Source organism: Poecilia mexicana, unplaced genomic scaffold, assembly GCF_051168715.1.
Source record: "Poecilia mexicana isolate PSO_F unplaced genomic scaffold, ASM5116871v1 scaffold_19, whole genome shotgun sequence".
Taxonomy (NCBI): Eukaryota; Metazoa; Chordata; class Actinopteri; order Cyprinodontiformes; family Poeciliidae; genus Poecilia; species Poecilia mexicana.
This window is the reverse complement of record NW_028263388.1, coordinates 21,531,737-21,538,621: the sequence shown is the minus strand read 5'-3', so window position 1 is coordinate 21,538,621 and position 6,885 is coordinate 21,531,737. Positions and strand designations below refer to the sequence as shown.

The 6,885-nt window shown below is 36.6% G+C and overlaps 1 long non-coding RNA gene across 1 annotated transcript; it reads right to left on the bottom strand.

The window, feature by feature from the left end:
• Positions 1 to 623: 623 nt before the first annotated feature.
• On the bottom strand, positions 624 to 2,606 carry LOC148153725 (uncharacterized). The gene is made up of 2 exons (XR_015761503.1): positions 2,094 to 2,606; positions 624 to 1,007 (listed from the first exon to the last, which is right to left on the bottom strand). It is a non-coding gene; the product is annotated as an uncharacterized LOC148153725 (long non-coding RNA).
• Positions 2,607 to 6,885: the final 4,279 nt, after the last annotated feature.

Sequence of the window (6,885 nt, the reverse complement as noted above, 5' to 3'; positions counted from 1 at the left end):
GCTGCTAGCATGTAGTGAGCAAGCATGAGGTTGCCATAGTTTTCATGCAGAAGCTTCTTTAGATTCTTTACAAGATGACTGATCAGAGATCCTTCATCCTCAACACACTGAAAAAAATAACTCTTTGGATTAACATAAAAAAATCATGGAAAGATTTTCCACCTGATTACTTTGCTTTATTTCAGCACTATGTAATTTTGTTACTCCGATTTAAAGGAAATGTGTTGGTTCAACTTAATTTATTAAGGTTATTCCAATTTAAAGCAAATGTGTTGGTTCAACTTAATTTATTAAGGTTATTCCAATTTAAAGCAAATGTGTTGGTTCAACTTAATTTTTGTGGTTGATTCAACTTATTTACTTTAGTTGGACCCAATGTAATTTAATAGAGCCAGCCTAACTAATTTTACACTGATAACTTCACACTACTTAATTAAGTTGATCCAACTCATGAAAATTAAGTTAGCTGAACAAACATGCTTCATGCTGAAAGAAAGCTATATAATCGTGTGGAAAATCTTTCCATGATTGAATTATGTTAAATCAAAGACATTTTCTTAAGTGCTATTAAATGAAGTGTTTTAAGACCACACTGAAAGAAGAAAGAACACTCAACAATGAGAAAAAGTACAACATGAACTGTATTTTCAAAATTGTTATCCATTTTCTTTTTACACAGCACAAAAAACAGCTGAGTTGAAAGTTGAAATAAACAACAAAAGGTCAGTTTTGTTTTTCCAGAAAAAAACTGGGCTGTGTTTAGCATAGATCAAATTCTTAACAACATAAAAAGTGTCAGTAAATTCGCTCAACTTTGCGAACTGTAACAGTTAAAATTTAGTTTTCGACTGCGGTCTTTGGAAAAACATGTAAAGATAGATTGCCCAAGTTGTTCATCACTTCCACCCCGTCCAGGAGAATCCCAACATCCTCAATGGCATCGCCAGGCTCTGCACTCTCCGGTCGAATAACGAAGATTCCACAGACGGTCTCGGCCATTTGTGCACCTTGATGATGGGAACATGGGTGGGGTATTGCGGGGGAGAGATTTCACATCTCATTAAATAAAAAAATAACTTTACACTTATTTGGCTGACTCAACAACAGCTAAGGTCCATCAAAGACCTGTCTGTGTTAATTGTGAGTCCAGTGGTAAGATTTCCCATTTAGAAAAGGTACCATATTTTCTACATTTTCACAAAAATCGTCTTATAATCCGGTGCACCTTGTGGTGCGGAAAATACGGTATATTGTCTCATATGGAAAAACATGAAGAGAAGGGATGAATCCCAAATAGGCCCCATATTCCATGGCCTGTTCTCCTCAATTGAAATGACAGTCTGAGGATCTACCACACAGACTGTCATTCTAAACCAGTCCAATTTATGTGCAAGTACAAAGCCCTGACACTGTACACAAACCAAACATCTTATACATGAAGAACCTGTCTTATTTCCTGGATGGAGGAAATGTCATGACTATGTGTGGTAGTTATTTCCAAATAGATCAGTACTAACATCTTAGGTAAAGTTACTTAATATTTTTGTCTGCATATGAAACAATGCTGTTAGAAAAAAAGGTTCCTCTGACTCAAATTTAATACTTTTTATTATTAATAAATTAAGAATCTGTGTTACGATAGAAAGCCACAAGTGTGTGCATCCAATGTCCACTCTGCATTTACCTACATAATAACAGTACTGAAATTAAATAATAATAATAATAAAAAAACATTTAAATAGACTTATGTTTGGCCCCAGTGTTTAAAATCCACTAAACCTCAGACTTCAGAGTTTGTATGGCACCAGATGCTGAATTTACATCAGTCCAACTTTTTTCCAGGGAGTTTTAACAACCTGAGGAGGAGCAAAACTGTGACATTTATGGGGTCCGTTTTTTGTCTTGACAGCAGCTTTGTGACCCTTACACTGCTTCATGTGATGTTAGCATGATTTGAGTACATCAATTACATAGAAACGTGACCGAACATAGAAAAAAATGTTTTTTTTTTAAAAGTCTGATGATATTAATTTGCATCTTTTTATTTCGATTTTTATTTTGATTTAGACGGATGAAAATAGACTGAATCTTACCTTTTTCAAATTAAGCAGATCCAAATCAGGAATCTTCCCGCTTCTCTTGAAAGAACAGTTTGAAGTTTTCCCAGACACAAGATCTCGCGTGATCTCGCTAGCATCTCGCGTGATCTTCCGTAATTTCGCTAGCATCTCGCGTGATCTTCCATAATTTCGCTAGCATCTCGCGTGATCTTCCGTAATCTCGCCAGTGTCTCGCGTGATCTCCGGGTCTCGCTAGACCCTCTTCGGCGGGAGATTAGTCTGACTACATTGAATCACGTTGTCTCAACTTGAATACATTTTATTAACGCTAGGTTGTTGAATTTTATGTTTATTTGACGTGATTTTGTCATATTTGCCTTTGAAATATAAAATAATTCTGTTAAACATGTTATTTTTTATAAATGCAATAACCACTTCAATTCAGTTGTGCTTTGACACAAGCATGGAGCAAGCAGGCAATAAATGTTAGAAAAAACGCTGATTAATTACCAGCTAACCATCACTTCATGTGATGTTAACACATGTTAGCCACTGACATGAGAACATAAATTACATAGTGTGAAGGTATCACTGTTAAATAAGTTGGTTTCAACTACATTTGCATTCATCTTAATCAAGTAAAGTCAATTATTTGGTCCAAAACATTGAAAATTAGTTGGTCTGGTTCTATTAAATTACATTGGGTCCAACTAAAGTAAATAAGTTGAATCAACCACAAAAGTTAAGTTGAGCCAACACATTTGCTTTAAATTGAAGTAACAGAATTACATAGTGCTGAAATAAAGCAAAGTAATCAGGTGGAAAATCTTTCCATGATTTTTTTTTATGTTAATCCAAAGAGTTATTTCTTTCAGTGTACATAGCAACACTGATATGTGCACAATCCTGCCAGGAAAATTTAGTATTCTCTAAACTGCAGCTGGCGTTTTCCTGGCACGAAAAACAATCATCTCGCAGGGCCTCGTGTGATTTCCCATGATCTCGCGGGATCTGCCGTGATCTCGCTCGTCGCCTCCAGCACAAGATCAGTCTGACTATAATGAATCGTGTTATCTCAACATGATTCAATTTCATAAACGTTAAGTTGATGAATTTCTTGTTTGTTCAACATGATTTTATCACGTTTTTGTTTAAAACATGAAATTATTGTGTTAAAAGTACATGATATTCTTTTATTAATCTAATAACCCCCTAAGTTCATTTTTTTGAGTGCACAACAGCTTCCACAGAGATACTTGGATAACATGAATTACAGCAACATTTAATTCCTGTTTTTGAATTGAACCGAACTCAACCAAATGAACTGGGTCAATGCCTACAGCTCCTTCCATATCTATACATTTTAAAAAGCATGTTGTACCTCGTTAGCAATTTCAGTTTCACAGTGAAGGGGATCTGTAACGTACTGAGACGTTGTAAATTCAACTTGGATTATCAACATCCTTTCAGTCACAGCAGGTAATTTTGAAACAGGGAGAAGTGGAAAACATGCTTCTGCATTGAATTGTAGATCAGTATTTCCTTGAAGAAGAACTTTGGCTGAGGTACACACATATGCAAAGCAGAACAGATTAAGATGAGTCTCATACACACTGCAGTCTTTATGCATGCTCCGCATTAATCACACTCCAAGATATGATTCAGAGCTCTAAATTAACTGAAAAATAATGGACCTCGTGGACCGCAGCCTCATCACGGTGGGCCTGTAGCTGCAGCAGGCATCTTGAGGGATTTGTGGTTTGGGATTACAGCAGAATACAGATGTTGTTCTGAAAGAGCCAAGATGAGTTGCCAGAGAAACAGGATGAAAAAAAAAAAAAAAAAACACCAGTCGGATTATAGAATGTGAAAATTTATCTCATGACTGTTTTAGGAAATGTGATCAATGAGAGCAGGAGTCTGGTGTTGCCACAGGCAACCATTTTGTCATCTCTACACATGTAAGTAAAAGTAATGAAGGGCCTTGACTTTTGTAATGTACTTGTTTTGTGTTATATTGTAATTGTTTGTGGTATCACAGAATAACCAACCAGACACACAAGAACTGGTTTTAATAACAGCACTGATTCATGAGCTATCTTTCCAAACGCACTATAGGATTGCAATCAAGATTTGTTTTCCAGAAAGGTATAAGGTGCAGTTTTTTTTGTTGCTTATGTTAATTAGAAACATTTTAAAGGTTTCAGCAGTCTGTACAAGGCAAAATGTTTGCAAGTAGAGCACATATATTCACACAAACAGATACAATCTTTAAAATATCATATGTTTTTAGAAAATACATATTTATAAAGGAATTTTCAATTAGCAATGAAAGATTTTCTTGTCTGCATAGGTGGGTGTAATTAATTCAATCGTGCATTTTATTACATGAATTATGCAGACACTCCAGCTTTTTTCTATATACAACAACATTTAAGGAGAAAAAACATGAGGAGAAAATGTGAGTGACAATAAAGTTCCTATAAAAAATATTTACCCGCCTTATTGAGTTTACAAATTTATCATCATCATTCCACTTTTTTGACAAAAAACAAAAAAAAAAGATTCCACAATGAGTGGAATGGGGATCACCTGAGCAGAGTGAGTGTATCTCATATTAATGTGGTATAAAGAGATTTTATTCATGGTTAGTCAGTATTTCTGGCTACCATTACAGCATGAAGATAAAAGAACATGTATTTAACTGAAAGTTAAGCATGGGAAAAAGCGAAACTCAGTAAAACCCGATTAAAAATGTTTTTTTGTTTTGTTTTTTTTTTGTCAGTGAAAAATTATATAAATCAGGAAAAATAACCAGAGACAAGAAAAAACAAACACAAGGAAGCACTAAGCTTCAGGATCTCTGTGTCCAACATAACAAGCAAAATACTTCTATCTCGTAAAGGAAGAAAAACATTTCTATAAGAGGGAAAAATACAATGTCTGACCTCCTTGGCTGACCACAAAAAAGAAAAACAGAAGAAAGGGATAATAAACAAAAATAACAGAGAACCCCAACCAGCTTTTAATGTCAGTCTGGAACACACTGCTGATTCTTACTTTTACAGAAGTTCTTAAAAATACACCAAATGTACTAAAATCTGTGGTCTAAAAATGTATTTTCCCCTTCAGAGATTTCTTCTGCTTTTACTTTTGAGTCAAATCTAAAGTTTCAGACTATCAAACAAATGTAAATATCAAATAAAGATACAGCCTGAGTAATGCAAAATGTATCAATCATTCTGTTTAACTGGAAAACTTTAAACTAACCTGGCTATAAGTGAAAATTAATTGCCCCCTTTTACCACATATATAATTGTTCCTCCTTTTCGACAGAAAAAGGAGCTAAGTCTATTAACCCTTGTATGTCGAAACGGGGTCCAACCGATCCCACACACGTAAAACTTGTATCATTTTCCACAGTCCTCTACGTTTGCCTCAGTCCTCGCACACACAAGGGTTAAAGCAATGTAGCAGTTTTGCTAAGGTGGCAGTTTATCATGATTCAGCCAAAGTAATGAAATGATGAACTGCAGTCTGATTTTTATTGTCAATGTATTTCTACTTATTGAGCAGTGAAAGTAAAAAAAACATGTTACATGTCTTTTGCTTTAAGTATTTATTTACTGGAGGGTTTCTTGTTAGTGTTGCAGAGCCACAAGTCTACTAATTTTTCAGTTATAACTCTTCAAATGGCGGCATGATGGTCATTAAAATACCATCTCCAAGTGATATAATTTCCACATGGCATAATTTTGCTAGAAAACAAATCAAAACCTAGTAACTTTGCTATCCTTCAGAAATTGCTGTAAAAGTAAAAAAAAAATCATCTTTTTTACTTTGTACAAAGTAAACTACCCCACGTAACGCTGTGGGGTAGTTCTGAGTGTTTCTGGATGGTAATACGCCACATTATTTTGTGTCTTGGTTAGTGATTCTGCCAAGTTTGATTCACGCAACATGTTTTTACCAATACTGAGATGTGAAGTTAGCTGTAAATTTGACCCCACTTGGACTGACAGATATTTATTTTAGCACATCCAAATTCAAAACTACTGGGCTATATTTGCAATGAGTGCATCAGTGTCTTTGATTTTAAGAACACATGGTCAATTATTTACATTAGCATAATTGGGACATTGTTAAAAAAAAACAAAAAACAACTCAATGACTTGAAATTCCAAGCTCTCGACTTGAGAATTGACTCGACATTTGTCTGTCTTGACTTGAGACTTGACTTGACCGTCTTGACTTGAGACTTGACTCAAACTTGAGGACAAAGACTTGAGACTTGACTTGAACTTGCAAAACAGTGACTTGGTCCCAGCTCTTTTAACAGGACAGGAGACCAACAGGACTCACCATGAAGCCCTGGAAAAGGTCGGGAGAATGACAGGACTTGCTATGAAAGCCCTGGAAGTCAGCCCAGAGAGCAACAGGACTGACTACGAAGCCCTGGAGGTCAGCCAGGAGACCAACAGGACTCGCTGTGAACCCTAGAGGTCAGCCCAGAGACCAACACGACTCGCTATCAAGCCACGGAAGCAGGCTGGGAGACCAACAGGACTCATTATGAAGCCCTGGAGGTCAGCCTGGAGACCAACAGGACTTGCTATGAAGCCCTGGAGGTCAGCCCAGAGACCAACAGGACTCGCTATCAAGCCACGGAAGCAGGCCGGGAGACCAACAGGACTCGCTACCAAGCCACGGAAGCAGGCTGGGAGACCAACAGGACTCATTATGAAGCCCTGGAGGTCAGCCTGGAGACCAACAGGACTCGCTATGAAGCCCTGGAGGTCAGCCTGGAGACCAACAGGACTCGCTA